Here is a 25,709-nt window from a genome sequence, read left to right as displayed (position 1 = left end):
CTAAACTCCTTTGCTTAAAGGAACAGTTCATCCAAAATGTTTGTGGAATAAAAAAAAGATATTAATTTTGAATAAATAATTGGTTTGTTTGAGCCACTTTCATGGTACTTTTGAGGTGCTTTAAAAAAAAAAAAAAAAAAAAGATTAGAATTGTTGAATTGAAAAAGCTACCTGTGTGACATTCTTAAAAAAATATCTCCTTATTCACAGAAAAAAGCATAAGGGTTTGGAATTACGTAATTATAATATTAATAATTTTAAATATATTTTTTATAATTATAAAATAATTTTTATGTAATTTTAAAACCTTTTCTGAAGTATAAAACAAGAAAAAAAATTATCATTTATCAAGTGTTTGTAGACTGATTTTATCATTTTAAAGTCCCAGTGAAATCAAAATTGAAGTTTTTTTGGCTTTTGGTATGAATATGTTAGCCTTAAGGTTATCTATAAGCTAGTGTGCTCCAAAACAATGACAAAATTCCCATTTAGAAGATATAAGCATTCAAAACTTACAGTCTCTCACTTCCGCCAATATGAATCAGCGATTTTGATGACATCACACTGCACTTCAGCTTCTCATCAGATTTTCTGTCCAATCAAATGCTCTCTGAATCTGAAGTGTCCCACCCCTCCTACACTATAAATAGACGCTGAAGCTGAAATCGGTCACTTTTTCACACAATTACTATATGGTAAATATGGAGAGGGGGGCAGGAACGGCAAAGGACCTCGAGACGGGAATCAAACTCGGGTCGCCGTGAACGCATTTGCCCCATATGTCGGCGCTCTAACCACTTGGCTATCGGCACCGACAATTAATCGAATTTCTAATCGATTAGGATTACGGATGCCACAATTTCGTAATCGTTTAAAGGCGTGATTACAACAAAAAATGTCCACTTACATTATTCTGCGTGCTTAAGAGGTAGGTTTAGAGCATGTTACGTTGTGAGAGGCGAATCACGACTACTTCAGAGTGTAAAAGGTCTAACCCAGCACAAAATAAACTAACAGTGATGTAATTGTACACTGATTGGTCGAACGAATGTGACAATTATAATCGACGATTAAGATTTTTGTAATAATCGTGCAGCCCCATCTCAGCATGATTATGTTCACTGTTTTGCTTTAGCAACAGTTTCATATTAAATCTAAAAGGGGAATATATTAGACTGTGGCCATCATAAGCTGTCAAATGTGGCTTTGCCAAGTTCAACAGCTCTGGCCGAGCAGTGATATAAACAAACTCTATTGGCTATTTTAAAAAAGGGGGAGGAGCTGCTCGATATGTCCCGCCCTGTTTCAGTGGAAATTAGATCAACACATTGAATGTTTCAAGGCACTTCAGTGGGACTTTAAGCTCAAATTGAGATATTGATGAATCTTTTTTTCCTCTTATTTTAATAATAGGACATTAGCCAAGATTTATATATTTGTTAAAGTCTAAAAGGCATGCGAGTGTTGCTTGGCAGCACTTGCATTGCCCTCCTCTGCATGTTTGGTAATTTGCATAGGAGCGGCAGAGTCCTTTAAACTCGTCTCCAGTAAGTCTTGGCAAGGAGGCATTTCCATAATAGTATCATTGACAGGCTTGGATGGGCCATTACAGCTTTGAACTAAGACTAGTCAGCTCTAAGTGATTAACGTCTTTGAGGTATGACATGCTTGTAGGACAAGCAAAAACCTCTTCTGGCTTGGCAAGCTTCTTTTTGTGTGAGGTTTTGCATTGCTGTGGAACAATTCAATAAACAAGAAGTTATGATACTGGGTAACTTACATTTTCAACGTTACGAGTTACTAACGAAAATAGTTTCAAATTCCAAATTAATTAACTGTCACGCACCTCAGATAATTGTTCCTGAATGAATCAGTGTTTTTGAATAATTCAGTTGAGTGAATGATTCAAGGGTTCATTCATATGAACAGTCTCTTGTTTGGTTTCTGAATAAATCACTGGTGTTCAACGAATCGTTTGAGGAAATGCTAAGGACTCACTCATATAGCCTCATGTTTAGTTCCTGAATGAGTTTTGAACGAATCATGTAAATGAATCAATGACTCATTCATAAAGACAGTGACTTGTCACCATCTTCTGGTGTATTTATGTAACCTGAAGAAACTGTTAATGAAAAACCCCACCATTTAAGGTGGATTCTTTCACAATGATTTTCAGGAAAGTCCACTTTCACAGTTCTTCATTGTAAAAGTAGGTTTTAGGATATTTTCAGAAACTAATAATGTTCCAAATGAAGCCACTGCAGAATTAACAGCTGCACGCCTCAGAGAATTGCTCCTGAATGAATCAGTGTTTTTGAACGATTCAGTTGAGTGAATGATTCAAGGGTTCATTCATATGAACAGTCTCTTGTTTGGTTTCTGAATAAATCAGTGGTGTTCAACGAATTGTTTGAGGAAATGCTTCAAGGACTCACTCATATAGCCTCATGTTTAGTTCCTGAATGAGTTATGAATGATTAATGTAATGAATCATGACTCATTACAATGACTCATTCATAAAGACAGTCACTTGTCGTCATCTTCTGGTGTATTTATGTAACCTGAAGAAACTGTTGATGAAAATCCCCACCATTAAGGTGGATTCTTTGACAGTGATTTAAGCAAAGTTCGCTTTCACAGTTATTTTCACAGGATATTTTCAGAAACTAAAAATGTTTACTTCTTTCCAATGCAATTACAATGCACAGAAACTAAAGAATCCAAGCTTGAAAAAGGACACAAAAGCACCATAGAAGTGGTTTATATAACTTGTGTCATATTTGAAATCTTTTGAAATTTAAGTGAATTTAAGTGACATGACGAATTGAAGTAATAAGTGAATTTAATTACTTATGACATATTTTCCTCTCCGGTGAGCTGTGAACAAAGCATTGAGTCAGTGAGTGACTAAATCAATTTGATTGATTCATGAACAAATCATTCAGACTTCTTTTGTGAACTAGACTGACGATTGTTTGAAAATGACAGCTCGTTCATGTTTCAGACACCTGCCACGAGCAGTCATTTAACCATATAACACTCGTCCAGGCATTTTAAATGGCCGGCTTCTGTTATTCAAACATTTTGAACCCATCTGAGGTGCTTCATATCCATTATAGATAATAAATATACCATAATCTGTTGAAAGCACTTATGATAAATACTGCGCTTTTCAGTAAATTATTTCAAAGAAAACCCACTGTCCATTTAACAGGTTCCTCAGTATATACCGACATGGCACTTTAAAGCAGTTTACTGCAGCAAAAAAAAAAAAAAAAAAAAAGACTTTTTTTGCCAGCTATGCAAACTTGGTAGACTTTAGAGAACTTGATACATTATAAATTGAGCACACTAGCATTATTTTTGAGTGGGAAGCTCCATTAGAGGCATATGGTTCTTGTTTGTCTGAAGTTAATGCTTGTTGGATTTCCACAGCATATTTTCATTTTCGCTGTAAGTTTCTAAATCCAACTGTGTGAGCAGAGGTGATTAATGAGATGATTATTATGGGATGAAATGAACTCTTTCTTGCATTCAGAACATAAATCAAAAACAAATGGCCCAGACTTTATGGAGACGCATACATTCAAACACTCAAACAGTATGTTAAAGGTCTGGATAATTGTATCTTTAACTTTTTGGAGGGCTAATGGTTAAGACTCTATGCTCGAATCATTTTATTTATTTATTTTAATCTTGGAACAACATTCCTGTCAAATATATAATACTAGCAATTTTCTGTAACCCCAACGGATTCAATTGAAGTCAACATTAAAACCATTGCCAATCCATTATACTTTCGTAACATGGCATATTTCCAAGTGGATGTTCTTCAAGAAAAAATGTAGGATGGGAGTTGATGGAGCCAGTCGTTTGGAGTCAAGTGGGTTTAAAATGTTTGAGGGATTTGTGTAAATGACAGAATTTTCATTTTTGGGTGAACTATCCCTTTAACTACCCTTAAAATCACAGGGAATGTTGTTAAACCTTTTCAGTGCCAACTTATTATGCAAATGAAGACTGTAAGAAGCGCATTTTAAATGATTAACCAAACCGCACTAATGAATTCAGAGCGAATCACCAATCCAAACTAAATTCCCATAAAAATCAAAAGGTAAAAGTTGTTAGTCCCATTTACGCAAGCAGTTATGTAGCCAACACGTGACCTTAACCACTGAAATTAAACATTAGCATTCACACTCACAATGTCTTGACTTTGAATGCAGTATTTATTTCCAACTTTAATACCAGCATTCACATAAAACAAAGCCAAACTGGTGTTACACATCACATTAAAACAGCGACACGTAAATGCATGAGCTTGTCGTTATTAATCCTGCGGCCCATCCATGTAAACTCTATCTCCCTTGTCCCACCTATTAGAGTCAATTAGATCCCACAATGCAGAAGGGCTCCTGTTCATTGCTCATTAATAATGCACACAGCAAAAAAGAGAAAAGAAAGTACCTATCACATCAACGGGCTGCTGTCTGTGTGTTTAATTAATAGGATTTGCTAAGAGCCATTAACTACCCTGTAATGGGCATTATGAGTTTCCTCTGGCCCCCCAGATAGGTCACTAAACAGAAAGCACCTTCCATTTAGGAGTGTGTTATGACCCAGTGGTGTTCACGCTCGATAAATTGTGCCAGAACTAGTCCCTTGGGTTGTTTAATGTTAAAACTACAGGGTTACAAGGAGAAAACACCACTACATGTCTACATGTAGCCTACGAAGGGCAGTTTTTCTAAAAAGGCAATATCAGGAAGACATAAGATGATATACTATAGTAGACATAAATAAATTGTTTTTGAAGTTTTTGAACAACAAAATGTGGTTATTTGCAAACAGTACAAGTCATTTGTAAAACCACTAGAAAGTGTAAAACTGACGTGAAAATTCACTCTGTGATCTGTGTTTACCACCCACTTATCTTGGCCATCTAAACCAACAGTATACGAGGCGAGCTGCAGTTGGGCCTTTTTCTGCACTGAAAACAGGTATTAAACACTCCAACTGCTGTTTTCTGCAAGTGGCTCTATTTATTTTAACTGTTGACTTGACGGCTCAGGGCACTGAGAGCTTTTTCTATCATCTTTACCTCCCCGTTGAGTGACAGCGCTGCATGGCTCCTACAAAGATCAGGAACTCTGGTTGAATACTTTTCCAGCATGCCCAGGTGCTGGTCGTCAATCTTTGAAGTATTGTAGACAATTATACATACAAGTTTCACTTTACTACAATAAGAATCCTACTCTTTTGAAAAGACCAGCTTAAAAATGTAAATTTATGGTGGTCCAGGCTGGCTTTTGCAGGTTTTGTGCTGACCGTGGTGATGGATCGGAAAGGATGTGATTTTTTTTAGATCAGGGTTGTGCGCTAATCACATTTGAATTGAGATTGGTCTTAAATTCAAATTTAGGAACTGAATTGGAATTTAATTTTAATTGAAGTAGTGAATACAATACTGAATTCTGATTTGAATGTAAGGAAGTACACTTAAAAAATAATTCAAATAAATTCTTATAACTGTAATTTTTAACTAGGAAAACACATACAGTAGTGGCCAAAAGTGATGTCTAGAGGGGAAATTTGTTTTTAATGACCCAACAAGTTTGATTAAACCATGAAAATATGAGGAAAATATCTTATATTTTTAAAATGTTTAAATATGAGGGAATAACAAAACACTAAACTTGGTTAAGGTATTTATCTGGCAAAATTATTTGGCAAAAAAGGCAAACTACAGCTACTTACTACGTAAAAAATGCATAGAAAAAAAAACAAAAAGCTCAAAGACAAAAAAATAATACAGTACATTGACTACAACACAATCAGTTATTAATATTTTGTTGGTCTTCTGTTGTTTTTGCATATATTTGGCATGTTTCATTGTGTTGGTTGGTTGGATGGATGGATGGATGGACAGAACGATAGTACGAATGATGGATGGATGGATGGATGGATGCATGGATAGACATAATGATAGTACGATAGTACAATAGTACGATAGATAGATGTTTTTAAAATCATGTATTCCGTGGAGACCGCCATCACTTTACACAGTGTTATAGGGGTCTTCTTCGAGAGCTACCACTGGTCAGCAGGTTGCCTGAAGCACTGCGTGGGTCGACCTCATGGGCAGCAAAGCCTGCTGACTTACCATTCAGACACATCACAATCACTTTCTTACAGGCCAAGTGCTAGAGACGATCACCCACTGCTCCTGGTAGGTGGTACCCAGCGGGAAAATGCTGTTGTTGTTTCAATCTTTACTAACAAATTCCCTCTATCCTTCAGTCTTTCTTCATTGAGGCTCTCTTTTTCCTTATCATTACATAAGGGGATTTCTGTAAGGCTCTAGCCTTGATAGCATTCACCAAGAAATTCATTGAAATGCCAGCAGTTTTTTTTTTTCCTTACTGTTCTTTTCTCTTGGTATTCTTATCATCTTAGATAGATACTTTTATCCAAAGGTACACTATAGCCGCATTTCCACTGAAAATACCCGGAACAATTTGTCCCAGGAACTTTTTTCCCAGGAGCTGCTGCCTGAACTCAACCAATCAGCATGTTCAGCGCGCAAGTCCCACCCCCAAAAGTTCCAGAACTTTGAAAAAGTACTACCTTCCAAACAGGTACTTTCAGAAGGGGAATTTTTTACCCAGAACTTCATTTAGACCCTGGTTTCTGTGGTCGAAACACACTGAGTACCACCCCAAAGTTCCTAGTTCCTGGGTAAAGTTCCTGCGGTGGAAATGCAGCTTATGTAATGTTTTTTTTTAAACTTTAAATTTAAGTCAATACATCATCAATCCTCCTTCCAAAATGTGTTTTTGTCTTACCCCGATTCACTATGGTAAGCCTATTATAAGTGTTTATATTTTAGACCTGACGGGATGGTTTTCACAGGAAATTGTGTACATATACGTCACTCGCCCATGCGAGTACTTATTTGAACAATTCATGCATTCCCTGGGAATAGAACCCATAAGCAGAGGGTACGTGCATTGTGCAACCACCTACAGGCGCATATTACTTACGCGCCCTTTAAATAACAAAAAAATACTGCCCCATTGACCAGCAGTTGCCTCAAAATAGCAACACGCCAACAATGCACCTGAACACACCTCGTTTTCAGATCAGCACGCTCATGGACGAACAGATGGGCGCGAGTGCATTTGCTAATTAAACAACGTGCCGCTGGACGTGAAAATGATAAATGCGTCGGGCTGAAACTAGCAAGAAACACTTGTGGCGCGCCAGGCGTCGCATTGCACTGGGTGTATGATAGGGCCCTAAGAAATATATCTTATTATCAATGTTGAAAAGTAAATAGAAAGTTCAAAAGAACAGCATTTATTTGTAACAATGTAAAATTCTATTCTGTAACTTTTCATCAAGTTAAAGGGGCTATATGTAGAATTCAGAGTGGTTGACTGAAATGAAAACAGTGTCCGCATGTAGCAAAGATGGCTTGATTTGGCCATGTACCTCCAGGGCTAATGTGCCAGTGGAGGTAAATGGGAATGCTAATGGACAGCTCCAGTCTCCAGGTATATTAGACATCCTCGGGGTGATTCGTTCCTTCATTGCCCACAGCATATGACCAACAGTCTGTCCAGAGCCACTAAAAGAAATGAAATGAAATAAAACAACAGACATGCAACAGACTCAAGACAAATATAATAACAGTGTTGACAACAAACTAAACCCTAATAGCCGAGGGCTGTGCATTAGTTTTCCCTTTAGAAATCTAAAGTTGGGCTTTAAGATCCCAATAATGGAAGCAGAATAAATAAAAACATTGAAACACCCAAAGACAGAGACAGTCTGCACAAAGAACACATCAATTATCTATTACGTGTGTGCTAAAGACTTGCCACAATTGCCTCCCTGCATATAGATTTCTCCAAAATGCAATGGGATGGGTAACCTTAGGAGCCAAACAGTATTTTATCTGCTGACCCATCAGTAACACATTTTTAATGGAATTATGCCGCATCCTTTGCTATTAATTCCTACTCGGGCTGAGTTATCCTGCTCGGCTAATGTCTTTTTACCACTAAATTCCCTGAGCATCAGCACCTTGGGCCTAATCAGCCCATTATCTTGTTCTTCTGATGACTTCACTGGATACTTTGACAACCCTCGGGCTGCTTTTCCAGGGTGCCGGTGGTTTCAAATGTTCCTGGGCTTAGCATTCCATGCATTTGTGGTTGTTTTATGGCTTTTCTCTGAGACTGAGGCTCCATGGGAGATGTTTTGGGAGGTGGCTTCGGAGCGCTACTGTCTGGGTGCTAATGTTCCTGTGTGGGCAGTTACAAAATGGCCATGTTTTCCCTGTCACAGAAACAATTAGGGCCGTATTTATGGTGGGTGAATGGGGTAGGTTTGTAATGGACCGCTCCTGTAGAGGAAGCTCCGTATAAATCACTGGTTGTCGCTCTGTGCTCTTCAGTAAACCAAGTTCAAAGCCGCTACACCAAATGCTAAAATGGTTATTGTAAATTAGAGTTATGAGATTTTGATATCCATCATGCACATGCATTAAAATTAACAGTAATGTGGCTGACAGGGTCAAAGAGATGTATTAATGCATGATCTTGAAGACAGGAAAGCTTCCTTAATGCTTTCAATCTGCCCTGGGGGTTTGTATTTCATGCACACTGCAAAGTTTAATTAGTAAAAATGACATTTAAATTAGAGCTGTTAATCTATTAAAACTTTTAAATTGAAATAACTGCATTATATTCTGAATAATTAATATTGCATGCATTATTTGTTTTATTTTACTAATTGAACATTAGATTATTACTGGCAGTGTCCTCGTCAACATAATGACTGATGAAAATATTCATTTACAAGGATTTTTTTTTTTTTTTTACAACCATAACAAAGATGATACATTTTCAATTACACTATTCAAAAGTTTGGGGTCAGTAAGATTTTTGAAAGAAGCCTCTAATGTTCACCGATGCTGCATTTATTCGATCAAAAATACAGAATAAGGGGCCGTTCACACAGAATGCATTTTTCCATTCCAATGCGCTACTTTTCCATTGTTTATCTATGTAAATACGCACTAGACGGACATGTTTGACCATTGCACTCGCGTCTTGCCTATTTTGCAGCATCTCACGCATGACACAGTGTTCTAAAAACCAACCTGGTCTCATGGAAAGACGTACCTGGGGGAACATTTTTGCAAGTCACAAAATACGTACCAATATGTACATACTGCAATTTCCAACAGAAATGATCACTAGAGGCAGTAAAACAGCAAGCGCTTTTAATCGTTTTCATACAGTTATAATTACAGGGTCAGATTATGGATTAATAAAGACTTGTTTTCACGTCTTCTTGCACAATATTATGTTATGATCTCAAAACACTTTTTACCAAAGTACATGACTTGTAAACAAATACATTTTGGACTTTGCATCGCTTAACCAGCTCCATATGTTTCGCTTTTTTGACATAACAAGCTTGCTCGGTACACTGTAAAAAATAAAAAAATAAAAATCCCCGTAAAATTTACAGTAAAAATACAGCAGCTGTGGTAGCCAGAACTTTACCGTAAAAAATACGGTAGCAACGTTTTAGGTTTTATGGGACAGCACTTTTAAAATTTAAAGGTTAATATTGTAATAATTACAGTTCATAACTGTTTATTTTACATACTTTTACATATTTTATTAACTGATATAATGTTAATTTACCACCTTATTGAAGTACTAATATCTGTTTTGTACCTTTGTAATACATTGGCAACCACCAAACACAGTGGTGATGAAAGTCACATGATGAATCAAAGCTCATCACAATACTAATGAAGGACAATACTAATATATAGAAGGTGCACGCAGTGTCATTCACACAAACACTAAACACCATCATTGTAACACATTAAAACATTAATTTAACAACATTAGATGTAACATAAAACCCTAATGTACATAACTGATTAGAAAAAAATAAGGAAAACTAAGAAGAAAGAGTTATTTCAACGAAAATACATCAAATGTGAAGTGTCCCTTCATGAAGGGAATTGTGGGAATGTCGATTTACGTTTTTTTTACTGTAAATTATATAATGACTTGTTATTTTTCACTTCAAAAACTGTAAATTTAACAGTATTTTACCGTAAAATAACACTAAATGTACCGTTAGATCTATTACAGTTATTCACTGTATATAGTACGGAAACTTTCTGTAAACCAATTAACCGTTTTTCACCGTAGCATTTTTACAGTCTTTTACCGTTAAAGTCACGGTAATTTTTTTATAGTGTAGCTCAGCTGATACAGAATTGTACTTACGATGAGGAAGCCTTGGGTACGAATCCCGTGAAAGACGAGTCACGGTAAAAGAGAGATCAAAAACAAGCTAAAATGGCATGATTACGATTGCGTTTTCATGTCACATTTGCTGTTGTTAACACTATTGGGTAGGTTTAGGTGTAGTGTTGGTGGTACGTTATTTTAAAACGTACACTTTTAGCGCCACTCACCGGACATTTCAAATCAGAACTGCGGTGATACGTATAAAACCAATGTAATAAAAACTTACCATATTCACGTTCATCTGTTTTGGAAAAAAACTGAACACGCTTTTAGCGCCACTCAGTGGACATTTCACATTGAAACGTGCATGGCACTACGTATTTTTGTTTTGCAAAAATGTTCCCACAGGTACGTTTTTCTAATGAGACTGGGCTGCTAAAAACGCTCAAGTTAAAACCAGTTCAATTTTAAAAAAACGCGTTTATCCCCCATTCCACTGCCCGCGTCTCACGTTTTTCAAAGCAAAAATGTTAGCTTTAGGTGCAAAAAAAGAGGAATGAATGGATCTACATGCAGCAGTTTACATTTTAATTGAAAAGAACACAAAAGTGTTACCTTTTAACTTCTAAACTCTATTCTGTCACACAGTCTTTGCTGTGAAAGGTTGGCAGTCAGGCTTCATGGCCTTTAGAGGAAAGTCAAATGAATCTCATTCTTCTGTTTTACTAGACTGATAAAAGTCAGGGCTGTCAGAGAGGGAAGAAATGAATTTGAGCAAATGAACTCTTCTTAAAAACAAGAAATTAAATGGGAGTTGCCAAAATGAAGACATTTTGGTGCCTGCTGTTGATGAAGAGTGACTTCTCATCCTTACTGCTTCATGCTATTTTGATGTGCACTTGATAAATAACACCTTGATCTTTGCCTTTGTCATAAAGATGACACTGGCCGGCGTGTTGCCAGGTAACACAGCTTCCAGAGTTGATTTAATAACTGTGAATGGTGAGCGTGAATGTTCATTGGTGGAAATAAACCAAGAAAGTAGCAGACTGCTTTCTGTGAAGTTATTTAGTTTTGATTGAAATATCACGCCGCAACTATTTGTAACTATTAAATAAATAAAAACAAGATTAAAAATGCCTCAAATTTGAATCTATGTTCAACAGTTTTTATTTATTTTCCTGAAACAAAATGATGTAGACTATGGCGAGCAATCGAAAATTAATTTCCTCCTCCTACAAATTATAATTAGCAGATTGGAATGAGAATATTTCATGCAAATTATGAACAAAAGCGTCAACCGATGTCAAACAAGCACAAGCTGAGCCTAGTTCCCTCGGCGCAATGCCTGTTAAATAATTCTCACAAATATTTAGCTTGTTTATTTGTTAATTCTGCTTTGCCAAATTATTTTTTTGTCTGCGTATGCATGCAGCTGCAATGGAAATCATTCTGTTCCATATTAATAGAGTGAAGGGGAGAGCAGAGAGCACTTCTTATCTTATGGTGCCCCCCTTAAACATAATCACCCCACACACACACACACACACACACACACACTTGTTTTTCATCAGCTATGTAATCTACTTTCAATTTCACCAGCACACTCCCTTACAGCCCGACGTGACACACACACAAGTGTGTGCTGTTTTCCAGTCATGTACTACAGCCGCAATATCATCTCCTTAGCAAACCCGATCTCTCCATCCAGGTGAAAAGGAAAGAAAAAATAAACAGCACATCTTTTCCCCATCTCAGTGCAGGTTATTACTGACTGCTTCAGACCAGTAATGAGATCACATCTGTCTGTGCTGTAGATCAACCGGACCATATTTCAGGTCGTTCCTAGGATGCGTTTTGCAAGCTGCTGTTTCTTTTCCGATCCATCTTGCTCGTTTGTGCAGTGTGTCAGAAAGTAAATAGAAACAAGCCTGCAGTTTGTCAGTTACAACAACCATAATGACTGTACCTTGAGCTAACTGTACATCCACACTTTTTTATTTATTGCTAACTGTACTTTTTTTTTTTGGTACAATAAGGTAAATTCATTAACATTAGGCATCATGAATTAAATATGACATTTTTTATGGCATTTATTAATCAGGATTGTTTTATTCATAAATGTACAATATATATGTATATATTGTATATTTATATTTAGTATTTATACAGTACATAATTAGATATGTACTGTATAAATATGTATTATTATTGAACCAAATTTGTACAAATTACCAATTAATAAATGCTGAAAGTATTGTTCATTGTTAGTTCATGATACTTAATGCATTAAATAATGCAACTGTACAGTGTTGACATGTTTTATAATTAGGTATAATTATATACATATAATTGAATTTAAATGTTAAAAATGTATTAATATGTAAAAATTAACAGTTAATTCTGTAAAAGTATCGTTGATTGTTAGTTCATGATACTCAATGCATTAAATAATGCAACTAAAAATTTGTATATAATAATTTTTTACAACAATTTATATATATATATATATATATATATATATATATATATATATATATATATACACACATACATACACACACACACACTGTAAAACCCGATAAGTTACGGTAACCGATTGCCTTAAACCATTTAAGTTTTAAAACCAACAAGTATGAGTACTGTAAACTCATATACATTAAGTTAAATTCACTTATAAAACGGTTAGTTCCTGTCCTTGATTCTGATTGGTCAATAGCTGTGTTTTATTCACAATAAAACACGGCTATGACCGCTTCACCCAACGGTTCTGTGTATCACTACACAACACCGTTAGCAACCACTCTTTGCAACGTAAACTGTATGTTCTCAATTTATATTGTTCATTCAAGCTTACTGTATTATGTAGAAGAGTATTGTGAGAAAGAGATCGATTGAACGAGTTTATTACCTGCATTCAGATTTAGCATTTTCCTTCAGGTCAGTCCTATGTTCATAATAAAAAATCTGTTTAAATGTCCGCTGCAATATCTTGTCCTTTTAACAGTTAAGGGGTTTTCCCGTGACTGACAGCACTAGTCAAAGCATTTGTCAGTTGCGTCTTGTTCCGTGTTCACAACAATTCAGTCTTTTCAATGTAAAAGTCTTTGCTACTGACTGACACAGTCATAAAGACAGTCTTTGACGCCATCTAATGGTGTAATAATGTAACTTCTGTTGCTGTTCACAGTCAGGGACTATTTTTTCCGGCGGAAGGAAGGCTTTTAGTAAGAGTTTACTTTATGAAAGTTGCATTGTTACATATTTTTGGCTTTAATATTTGTATTGTGTGGTAACCATTTTATAAAAGCAATAAGGTACGAGAGGCTTGCGCTGTATCGTATATAAGTCATGGCTGAAGGGGTTAGTTTGCTACGCTTTGCGTCATGCCTAACAATGCCCTTCAGCCGTGACTTATTCACAATACATCATAGCCTCTCGTACCTTATTGCTTACTTATATTTTAGTGTTGGTTTAGTAAATCATTAAAGTAAACTCAACTTAAAGATTTGAAGTTTATTCCACTCATTCAGTTTGAATTCAGGTAACAAATCTAAGTCTTAACAACTATATAGCTACTTAAATGGTTTGAGGAAAGTTCATCAAACTCAAAGTAATAAAGTTACATAAGACTAAGCAAAAACTAACATTGGTACAAAGCAATGATGACAGAACAGCGTGTATATATATATATAATTAGATATAATTATATACATATAATTGAATTGATATGTTCAAAATATATTAGAATATGTAAAAAATTAATTAATTTAGTAATTATTAAAAAATAATTGTATAAATAATTAGATGTACACACAATTGACTTGAAATTTTTAAAATGTATTGTAATAGTATGTACAAATGATATTGTACATTGTTAGTTTATGATAATAAATGCATTAAATTATTGTTTAATGTTACAATGTTTTATATAATAAAATAATTTCCCTAATATTATTTTAGAGTTTGCCAATACAGTAAATTGATGAATTGTTTGTGACAAACTTTATCATCCATACTATATTCCTTGTAGAGCTGTACCATCTTGTTCGGGTTTGACTAGCAACACCCTAGCAACCATATAGCTTTCTGAAGTGTTCTTACTAAATCCAAGCTATCACATTTTTACTGTAGAAAAAATAACTGTGTTTTTTTGCAGAAACTAGTTTGGCTGTATGGAAAACCTCAAAAACCAGCAATGCAATGATATAAAGGGTTGTTTGCAAGGGTCACTCACCACAAATAGGGGCATATTGAAGGTCTGTACAGTGAGGTTTGTCGAAAGCTGGTCTTAAGAGGCATACAAAAGCCTGCTCACATATATCATGTTGCGTGGAGCTGCAAGAGGTAAATAATTTATCTGGAGATTTATATGGAAAGGTGAAGAAATGTCCCTCTAATGGGTTTAATATAGCTGGCTCCAGGCTTCATCCATCACTATGGGGCTGTGCTGATGCCGCGCTGATTTCTCTTTCTTTCCACTTTCTCTCTCTCCTCCTCCTTCTTTTACGGTCTCTCCATGATGGCCACTGTTTAACCCTGATCCAGGCAGTGCACCGCACATCCTTTGTCTTAATTACTGTCTCCAGGGGCCTATTTTTCTCTTTTCCTACTCTTCCATCCGTAACCCGTTCCATCGCATATGTATCTGTTGGTTATTTTCTTGCATTGTTTTTCTCATTCTTCAAGCCTAGATTTCATCCATGGTCTGCATGTGAATATTCTACTATTGGAGGTGGAAGAGGTCAGGATGGTTTGTTGGCTCGCTAGTCAGCACGCCTTCATTGGACACGTTCAGTAGTACTCAAACACCATTCACAAATCCACAAAAACACACTTCCAAAATCAACACAAACGCCTCTGTATTTCTCTTTCTGTCTTCCAAGTTCCAAGGGTCCAAAATGAACATTCACATTGAATTTTAACATTTACTCCAAAAGATACTGTTTCACTCCATATGTGGCGACAAATCCACCATATTTTTTTTTACAAATACTACTGTTATTGTGTCACAGAATGCAGTTTTAAGAGTTTTTTAGTCGAGAATGTAGTTATTTAGACCTCAAATATGTGGCTTATATATTAACATAGAGCCTATTTTACAATATGTTTAGACTCTTTCGGAGATGTGAGCTCCAGATGCTGCTTTTGTACGTTTGACTGAATTGTTTGCTTGTGTTTATTTCCTATTGTCTTTTATAATGGCTATTGTTGTTAATTTAAATATTATTGCTCAATAAATATTATTTTATGTAAATAATTTCCCATATTTGGTATTGAGAAAGGGTCCGTTAGTGATCGTCATATGTACGTCAGTGAAAGATGGCGGCAAAGACTGTCTTTATGAGTGAACGAGTAGCAAACTGAAAGGGACAAAGAAGTTGTTTGAGGGCTGTCATGGGAAATCCCCTTAACTTTTAAAAGGACAAAGATATTGCTTTCCTCAGCGGGCATTCAAACTGATTTTTTATAATGGATATAATATTATGGACATCAACCTGAAGAATGAATGCTATATCAGATGCAATACACTCGTTTAGTCAATCTCTCTCTCATAATACCATAATCTACTCTACATAATACAATAAGCTTCAATGAAGTGACTCAACGTTTCTTCGTTACTAGTTCTGAAGTGACGTTTTAGAGTTAGTAACGGAGGCTTGGGCTCAACCGTTAAACTGTAAACTTGAGATTTGAAGGAGGAAGTAGTTCCTCACAAAAGAGGGTTTTAAAGACTTTGTTGTTTCTTAGTTATTTACTCACTTGTGCCATCGAACTGTTGTATAATCGCAATATCACACTCATAGCCATGCGATATGGCTGTATATCAGCATGGATGTGATTCGGCCATAGACACGAGGCCTTAGGCCGAATGCGTGGGTAATCACAGCGTGCTGATATACAGCCATATCGCACAGCTATAGCTTGTATATATAAAATAAAGTAAGTGCACAAATAAACTGATCAAAATTGAAGATAAGATATAATATAAGTATATAATATGTATACATGCATAATATACTATTATTCAAAAGTTTGGGTCAGTAAGATTTTTTTTTTTTTAATAAAAGAAATTAATACTTTTATTCAGCAAGAATGCATTAAATTGATCAAAAGTAAAGATAAAGATAATGTCACAAAAGATTTCCATTTCAAATAAATGCTGTTCCTTTTAACTTCCTAATCATCAAAGAATCCTGAAAAGAAATGATCAAGGTTTCCACAAAAATATTTTGTGCTGCACAACCGTGATGATAATAATAAATGTTTCTTGAGCAGCAAATCAGCATATTACAATGATTTCTAAAGGATCATGTGGTAATGAAGACTGGAGTAATGATGCTGAAAATTCAGCTTTACCATCACAGGAATCAATTACATTTTACAATTTATTAAAATAGAAAACATTTTTTTTAAAACACACAATATTACTGTTTTTACTGTATTTTTGATCAAATAAATACAGCCTTGGAGCATAAGAGATTTCTTTCAAAATCAAAATCTTACCAACCCCAAACTTTTCTACCACAGTGTATATTATGTAGAGCCAACTTTGGTTTCATGTTGACTTTTAAACAGGAAAAACAAGGCAAAAATAAGCATGGGCCCATCATGGCGGTGAAACTTGTGGCTAAAAACTATGACACACTCAAGCCTCACACCACCTTTATAGTGCGCTTCACTCTTGTGGAGATGAAACTGTCAATGTACCTCTCTGTAATTGCTGTGATTATGCTGTTACTGCCTCATGTAAAATTATACATCTGCAACAGGGTACATCTAGAATTTGCTGACAATTTTCAGGTGACTGAACGACTGAAGTCATTATGCACTCACTCAAGCTGAAAGAATATATTACACACATTTAGTTATTGCCGCACTGTTCTGTATGACAATTGAAATGGATTCGGGGCAATGGATCGTCTAAGCGAAATTAAACATTTGACATTGAATGTCATACAGTAATTCAGTGTTTTCATCTTTCCCTCCGAACCGACGATGACAGCTGTAACTGCAGCAACCGACCGCATGACGTGCCTCAAAAAGTGAAATGTGAAAACTGCATCTGCACATTTGGCTTTATCAAATCAAAAGACATTTACGGAGCGGGTGAAATAAAACGGGGCATGAGGGAAATGAATCATCGCCCAAGCTCAGTTTACTCACAGCAGATAACGTATCGCCATCTGGGGCATCAACTGTGATTCGCCATCTGCGAAGGTACAACAGGTCATGACCAAAGAGTCATTGAGCGACCGGGAGGACGGATAGTTTGCGATGGGAGACTGGTCAGTCTTTTATTACAGTCCATCGATACTGTCAGGTCTGAGTGAGATTTCAACCTAAGCTGCTATCATTTTGCTATAATTACATTGGGAAACTTATAGCATTACTCATACTTTTCATGACACATTTTGGAAAGCACAAGAGTCCTTCTGGAGATGGATGGAGCATCATAAATGCATGAGAATGACTTAATAATGTGAGTTTAAGTTTTTTATATTTTATTTCAGTTAACATTTATTTTATTTCAAGCAATAAATGCTTTTTGTGACTCCTTTTTTATTATATTTTTAAATTATAAATGTGTACAAAGCCCCAGGATCATGAAATGAAAAGGCTTGGGGTGCGTGTGTGTGTGTGTGTGTTACAAATCACAGAAAAAAGTAATATAAAAAGGAAGAATTTGCCAGATGAAAATACAAAATCTCATCAAAGACTCTTGAGCAATTGTGTAAACAGTTTATTTAACCATTAATCAGAAGAAGTACAGACCACTGAGCCAAGAAACAGCAAGATTGTCCCTTTTCTGTGTGTATTATTAATTCTGCTTTGCCACTGTGTTCCTAATGAGGTGTCAGCAGGTCTTTGGAAAGCGATTCTGTGATTCAAAATTAAAATGACTGGTTTGAAAGGCATATTCTATAAGGCCCCCCAACCGTAAGCCTGTGCCCTCCCGCACGGCCACACTGGTTCATCCGCCTTCAAAGACACCATTGAAATCAAGGAACCATACTTTGCCCCCAAAGCTTGAGGAACAGTGTGGAGCTATTAAATATTAAGACATCCACACAAAGATGGTATAGCTTTTCACCTCATTATATGAAGCACTATATGACAAATTCAGACTGCATTTTGCCAATTATGTCAAGTCAAGTCAGTATAGATTATAATCATCAAGCTGATAAAAGATAAAAGCAGCTTTTTTCAATCAGTTCTAATATCTAAATAATCTTTAAATAAAATATGCACAGTAAAAAAAAAGACAGGATTTTACCAAAATACTGTATTTAGGTTTTTGGTGCCACAGCAAATGACTCTAAAATATTAAATAATGATATTAATAAAATGACTGTAAAAATAGTATTATATTTTATTTTTATAACACTGCAGCATTTAATGATGGCAGGTCATAATGTATTATCATTTATATAATATTTTAAAAGCAGTATATTATAATAATCTAACATGCTGTTTATTTAAAATAATAATTTACATTTTTATTTTAACATTAAAATATATTTGAATGATATTAATATTATAATATTCATATTAAAGGGTTAGTTCACCCAAAAATGAAAATTCTGTCATTTATTACTCACCCTCATGTCGTTCCACACCCGTAAGACCTTCAATCATCTTCAGAACACAAATTAAGATATTTTTGATAAAATCCGATGGCTCAGATGCCCAGAAAGCTACTAAAGACATATTTAAAACAGTTCATGTGAGTACAGTGGTTCTACCTTAATAATATAAAGCGACGAGAATACTTTTTGCCTAAAAAACCCCAAAATAACGACTTTTCAACAATATCTAGTGATGGCCGATTTCAAAACATTTTTAAACGTCTTTTGTTTCTGGATCTTGAGAGGTTCAGTGAAATTGCTGGCACACTGAGCCATCAGATTTCATCAAAAATATCTTAATTTGTGTTCTGAAGATGAATGAAGGTCTTACGGGTGTGGAACGGCATGAGGGTGAGTAATTAATGACAGAATTTTCATTTTTGGGTGAACTAACCCTTTAATTAATTTTCTAAGTGAGTATAATAGTGTTACAGAACACAACTGCACTGTGTTAGATGGGGTAAATAAGTTTCATAAAGTAAATAAGTCTGATAAAATGTGTACCTAATCATAACTTGACAAAAACAGTATAATTTTGATAAACATTTAAGGGTGATGCTTGTCATAAACACACAGCATACAAAACTCAACAATGCTGACAATCAAGCTAAATTTTAGATCATTAAGCACCTGGATATTACAATACAAGTCCAAAGTGACACCAAAAAAACAATTAAAAACTGCTACCGCATCATGCAGTCATGCAGCTGTGCATGCTGGGAAATAAAGCTCTGGTATATACTGTAGACATCCCAGTTTTAACATCAACATGATACTGACAAATACAGAGAGATATATGCCCTTAACAAAATCTCATCGATGTTTGTGATGTTTGAAAAAGATCTCAAACGGTTACTGTTGAGAACCGGCTGGCTCCTTCTCACCGAACATTTACTATTGATGATAGCAACTGTTCCCTGTAGAACTGAGCAAATACAATCCTCATAAATATTTCAAAACTATATAGCAGGCATCCACTGGTACCTTACGGACCATTAGTACATGTGGTCAAAAGGCGGCTTTATATCCCTATATTCAAGAGGATAAAATCCATTCCGGGGTTAGAATCAAGGAAAATTTGCCACTGTTATTATACAACACCACCTGGAGTCGGATTTCATCCTGCGCACAGCAAAGAACAACATTTATACAATCATAAACCACCTGTTAATTATGGTTATTATATAAATGTGGCTTGCAACAGCTAATTTTTATGTCTATCTGCTACATTTGTGAAACATGCACAAATAGAATTAGTTACTGAGTACTAGCTAGCATTGCTTTTGGGTTGCTTGATCACTATTATTATTGCTCATATATATATATATATATATATTAAAAAAAAAAAAAAAAAAAGTTCCAAAAGGGGGTTTTCACAGTGATGCCATAGAAGAACCATTCTGGGTTTTCCAATTTAGAACATCTTCACACTAATCTGAATAATCCACTATAAAGAACACAATGTTCTTGGTGTTCTTAATAGAACCATCGATGCCAATAAAGGACCTAACGGAAAGGTTCCATGGAGGTTAAAGGTTCTTAATAAAACCGTCGATGCCAATAAAGAATTTAATGGAAAGGTTCCTAATAGAACCATCGATGCCAATAAAGAACTTAATGGAAAGGGTCCACGGATTTTGAAGTTTCTTAATAGAACCATCAATGCCAATAAAGAACCTAATAAAAAAGTTCCATGGATGTTAAAGGTTCTTAATAGAACCATCGATGCTAATAAAGGTCCTAACGGAAAGGTTCCATGGAGGTTAAAGGTTCTTAATAAAACCATCGATGCCAATAAAGAACTTAATGGAAAGGGTCTACGGATTTTGAAGTTTCTTAAAGGAACCTAATAAAAAGGTTCCATGGATGTTAAAGGTTCTTAATAGAACCATTGATGCTTATAAAGAACCTAATAAAAAGGTTCCATGGATGTTAAAGGTTCTTAATAGAACCATCGATGCCAATAAAGAACCTAATGGAAAGGTTCCATGGAGGCTAAAGGTTCTTAATAGAACCATCGAGGCCAATAAAGAACCTTTACTTTTAAGAGTGTACTAGAGTTAAAAAAACCTCTCTATACTTTTCCAACAGAAATGAAGCTGTAATTTGAAAAATACGACAAAAGAGTCTGATGAATGTAAATGAATAAATTAAAAATAATACTAAAAATAAGTATTAATTGCTAGGAACGCTACAGCACTCTATACAGCTGCAATTATTCATGACATCTTTACTTTCTGACATTATCACGTCAGCATCATGTTGATGTAATAATTGATGGATACAACAGCTGACAGATCTGTGAACGTTTTTAGAAAAGCCTGGGCATGATGGGAATTTGAAGACCAACATGAGAAGGAAGGAACATCTCAAGGGAGGCCTTTTCATCGTTATTATGCCCTCAGATATAGCACGGATATTATTTTATGCAGGTCTCTAATAGTAATAATAATAATGAAGGAATTCAGCCAAAAAAAAGGTTCTCATCCCAGAGGGCAGTGTGCCATGAAATGGAGGAGCGAGTGCACATCATTCACGCCGGTAGGGGAACGTATGCTTAAAATCAAAAATATTATTTACTTTGAAGTGTAATGACCCAAGTAGGGTCCACACGCTGGCCTCGCACACTGAGGAAAAAGAGGGCTCTTTTTAATTTAAGTGAGGGGTGGGCGAAGGATACATCATGTCTTTTTTATCTACGCTTGGCTGGTTTGGTCTTAATGATGTGAAGTCAACATAACGACAACACCTCCAGATGAGAGACCGCATGCACTCGATAACAGCAAAGTCATTTTTGCCGCTTGTTTTCGACACATTAACAAACATTTAAAGCCTGCAAAATCTAAACATTTTTCAGTAAAATCAGTGGAGGAAAAGCAATAAATGTCCACACAAGGGAGTAGAAACACATTAACCTTATCAGCCTTGCTCATGAATATTAATAAGATGACACTGTTTTTCTCCAATAGTCATAACCAAACACCTAATATATTAATATCGATTTCCAGCTACATTCTTCTCACTGTGACCAAACAAAACAAAGCTCTCTTTAGGAATTCAGAAAAACTGCAACAAACTGCATGTTGAGATTAAAAGGGTAGGAAAAAGCTGTTTTTAAGGCAAATAAAATTTGATTGAACACATTATTGTACATTTCTTATACAACAATTGTTTTGGGGTGCATCTTTACTAAACTGAGATGTTTTACAAAAAATATGAATGTTGGAATAATGAAATTCTGCACTAGAACAGAATTGCAATAATGCATTTCTTCACTGGCCATTTTAATATAATTGTATAATAGTATTTATGCATAAATAACACAATTTTTGAACAATCACGAACAGCTACACCACCGTTCAAAAGTTTGGGAAGAGTACAATTTGCAAAAAAAAAAAAAACATAATAATAATAATAATAATAAAAATAATTAAAAAAAGAACGCAGTAATATTTAATATTCCTTTATTACAACATAATGCATACTACTGAGGGTTAAAATATAATGATTCTTGTTCAAAAGTGGGATATGAACTTACAGAAAGTAATAAGTCTTTGCTAACTGGTTTAATAGCTGTCTGCTTTCTCTATATCAAATGTCTGCGTACACAGCACACACAAAACTTGAGATGCTTTGAAGCACCATTTACTGTACAATTTAGCCATTTGAGAGTTGCTAGCGATGCTAGCTTTTGAACTAAACCATTGCCTTTTATTTCATCAAGCCCCGAGGCAGCAAATCATTGTCACTAGCCTGAAATCCTCCACAACCCACAGCAAGCGCGTTTAAGCTCTTGTGATGGATTCAGGGTAGCTATTCCTGATCCAGCTGGACTATTGTTTATTTAGCCGCCGGGCCGTTAGCTTGAACATAATGGTATTTAGCTACAAGCAAAGAAGTATGTTTCACCTTAAAAGACTGCAGGTTCAGTCCGAGGAGTCATTACAGTGAAGGCGATGGTTTGAATTCCAACCGTGGCCCGTCCTGTTACTTATGCATCAAATGTCTGAAGTCGGAGTCTCTCTCAGAAGACTGATGAGGTCAAATGCTGCAGACATCAATATTCAAGTTGACTGCAAATCAAAAAGTGATTCAAAGGGCATTGCTCATTCATCTAAAAGTTCAGATTGAACTTAGAAATCGCAACTTTCAACTTTGTTATTTATTTAATTCTCCAGATTGTGTGTAACTCCTTAATCTGAATGTGAAACTCAAACTTCTTCAATTAATCATGTATTCAGATCTTCAGGGCTGTCTGGTATCTTCAGGGAGCTTCTGTAGCCCAGTAGGGTATGAAGATGTACTCATGTACTGTTAACATTGTTCAGCTTTAAAAAAAAAACTTGTTTCCCTCATGGAGGGTTCGTTACGTGTGATGCAATAATGATGCAATTCAGGCTGGGAAATATTAATATACTTAAAATTGACCAGTTTTAACAAGTTGGCAAAGTTTAATGTGGTTATTTGAAAAATAAAACAGCTACACATGGCAAGAGAGCATGAAATCAACCATTATGTCTATGCATTAAAAAAAACTTTACAAAAAACAGACTTCATAAATAAATATTGCTAAATACACTGTAAACTCAAATAAGTTGGCAAAACTCAAAGTTAAGAAATTCAAAGTTTAAATAAGCAGAACTGGCAGATTTTTATTTTGTATGCATACATTTTAATTATTCTTTACTTGAAATGATTTAACATTTAACTTAAAATTATCATGTAACCCCAATGTAAACATTTTTTATTAGTGTAAAATTAGCTAGCTATAACAAACTAATTCAGAAAATGCTAATTTGCTAACATGTTAACAATAGCATGATATAGTTGGCGCCGATGGCCTCATGGGCAGCGGGCCGACATGTAGCGCCAATGTGCTTCGGGCAACCCGAGTTCAAGTCGCAGCTTGTGGTCCTTTCCGATCCCGTCCCCTTCTCTCTCTCCCACTTCGCTTCCTGTCTAATCACTGTCCTATCATAATAAAGGCAAAAATGCCAAAAATAAATCTTAAAAAAAAAAAAAACAATAGCATGATATAGCACTTGCTGAATGAGTACAGCAATATTGAAGCATTTATCCATACTAGTCTTGCTTAACATTAATCTTGCACAAAAAAAAAAAAAAAAAAAAAAAAGGATTTTTACTCTCCCTTTCGAGTGCCATGGGCAAAGCATACTGGGAAATAGAAATATGTCCATAAAACTCAAAACAATGAAATAGTTCAGTTTACTTAAAATATATCAGTTCTGTGAACTTGAAAGCTACTCATAAAAGTTAATTTGACTGAACTAATTTGTTGAACTTAAGTTTGTCCTACTCAAACCAATTGAGTATTTTGAGCGTTAGGGTTTACAGCTAATACCATTCTAAAGTTTGGAGTCAGTAAGACTGTTTAATGTCTGTTTAAAGACGTCTCTTATGCTCAAAACGGCTTCATTTATTTGATCGCAAACACTGTACAAAACAATAAAATTGTTAAATATTTTTACAATTTATTATCGTTTTCTAATATCTTAATATATTTTACAATGTAATTTATTCCTGTGATGGCAAAGCTTCACATGATCCTTCATTTACACCTTTTAATGTTTTTAAAAGACTTATGGTCAAAATGGCTACATTTATTTAATCAAAAATACAGTAAAAAATAGTAAAATTGTAAAGTATTATTTGTCACAGTTCTGTGAGAGGACCCAGACACAGAATGAGAGGGGGATGATATTTATTAAGCAGGTTATGATCAGAGAGTAAGTTGCTATGGCTATTTACATACTCTGAAAGTTACCTCCATTTCTGGAACTGAAAGTTGAGGCTGTCCGCTTACTCTGAGTAAACCTAACCAGATATGTCACATAACCTGCTTTCTGGAATACCCCCAAGGACCCTGAAATTATTATTAGTATTATTATTAGTATTATTCCAGACTTCAGTATCACATGATCCTACGGAAATCATTCTAACATGATGATTTGGTGCTTAAGAAAAAAGTTCTTATTATTATCAATAATAACAGTATTTTTGAACAGTACATTTTTTCAAGATTTTTTTGATGAGTAGGATAGAAAGTTCAAAAGAACAGCATTTATTTGAAATAGAAATGTTTTGTAACATTATGAATGTCTTTACTATCACTTTTGATCATCTATTCCAAATACAGTGTATATATATTCAACCTAAAGTAATAATCCAGCTTTATCTGGCCTGGATTATACGTTTTATCGGCTTTAACAGCATAGGAAAAACGTAACATATTTACTTTTAGATTTTGAGTCTGTGTGAGACAAATCCACAGTAAAAGCATATTTTGACAGTTCTAAGAGAAAATCTAACATTTGGCAGACGTTGCCAGCTAACCGTGTGTCTGTATTTGAGTCTATGTGTGTGTTTATGTGGTCCTGGTAAACCCTACGTTAGTAATACCAGTAATTTTAGACCTTGTGGGGATATTTTTTTGGTCCCCAAGAGGAAAACTGCTTATAAATCATACTAGACACAGAAAGTTTGTGATTGTGATGGGTAGGTTTAGGGGTAGGGTTATAGTATAAGGGGACAGAATACAGTTTGTACAGTATAAAACAATTACACCTATAGAGAGTCCCCATAAACCACTTATGTGTGTGTGTGTGTGTGTGTGTGTGTGTGTGTGTGTGTGTGTGTGCTTTAAACCTAATCGGTGTATTAACTGAAAATGCCACAGCTGGTGCGAGTCTCCAGAGCCTTTGTGAATTGTGAATGAGAGTGAAGTGGAGGGTGACCCTGCCCTGACCACACACTGACACCGAGTCAATTAGTA

General features: G+C 35.3%; 1 long non-coding RNA gene across 1 annotated transcript in view; it reads right to left on the bottom strand.

Moving 5' to 3' along the window:
- Positions 1-7,207: 7,207 nt before the first annotated feature.
- The window catches only part of LOC127507677 (uncharacterized), a 36,873-nt gene continuing 18,371 nt past the window's right edge, over positions 7,208-25,709 (bottom strand). The window contains exon 4 of the long non-coding RNA XR_007928406.1: positions 7,208-7,630. This is a non-coding gene — a long non-coding RNA (uncharacterized LOC127507677). The remainder of the gene's footprint in view (positions 7,631-25,709) is intronic.

The sequence above is a fragment of the Ctenopharyngodon idella genome, chromosome 24, assembly GCF_019924925.1.
Source record: "Ctenopharyngodon idella isolate HZGC_01 chromosome 24, HZGC01, whole genome shotgun sequence".
Taxonomy (NCBI): domain Eukaryota; kingdom Metazoa; phylum Chordata; class Actinopteri; order Cypriniformes; family Xenocyprididae; genus Ctenopharyngodon; species Ctenopharyngodon idella.
The sequence above is the reverse complement of the archived record's forward strand: the minus strand, read 5'-3'. Positions and strand labels throughout refer to the sequence as shown.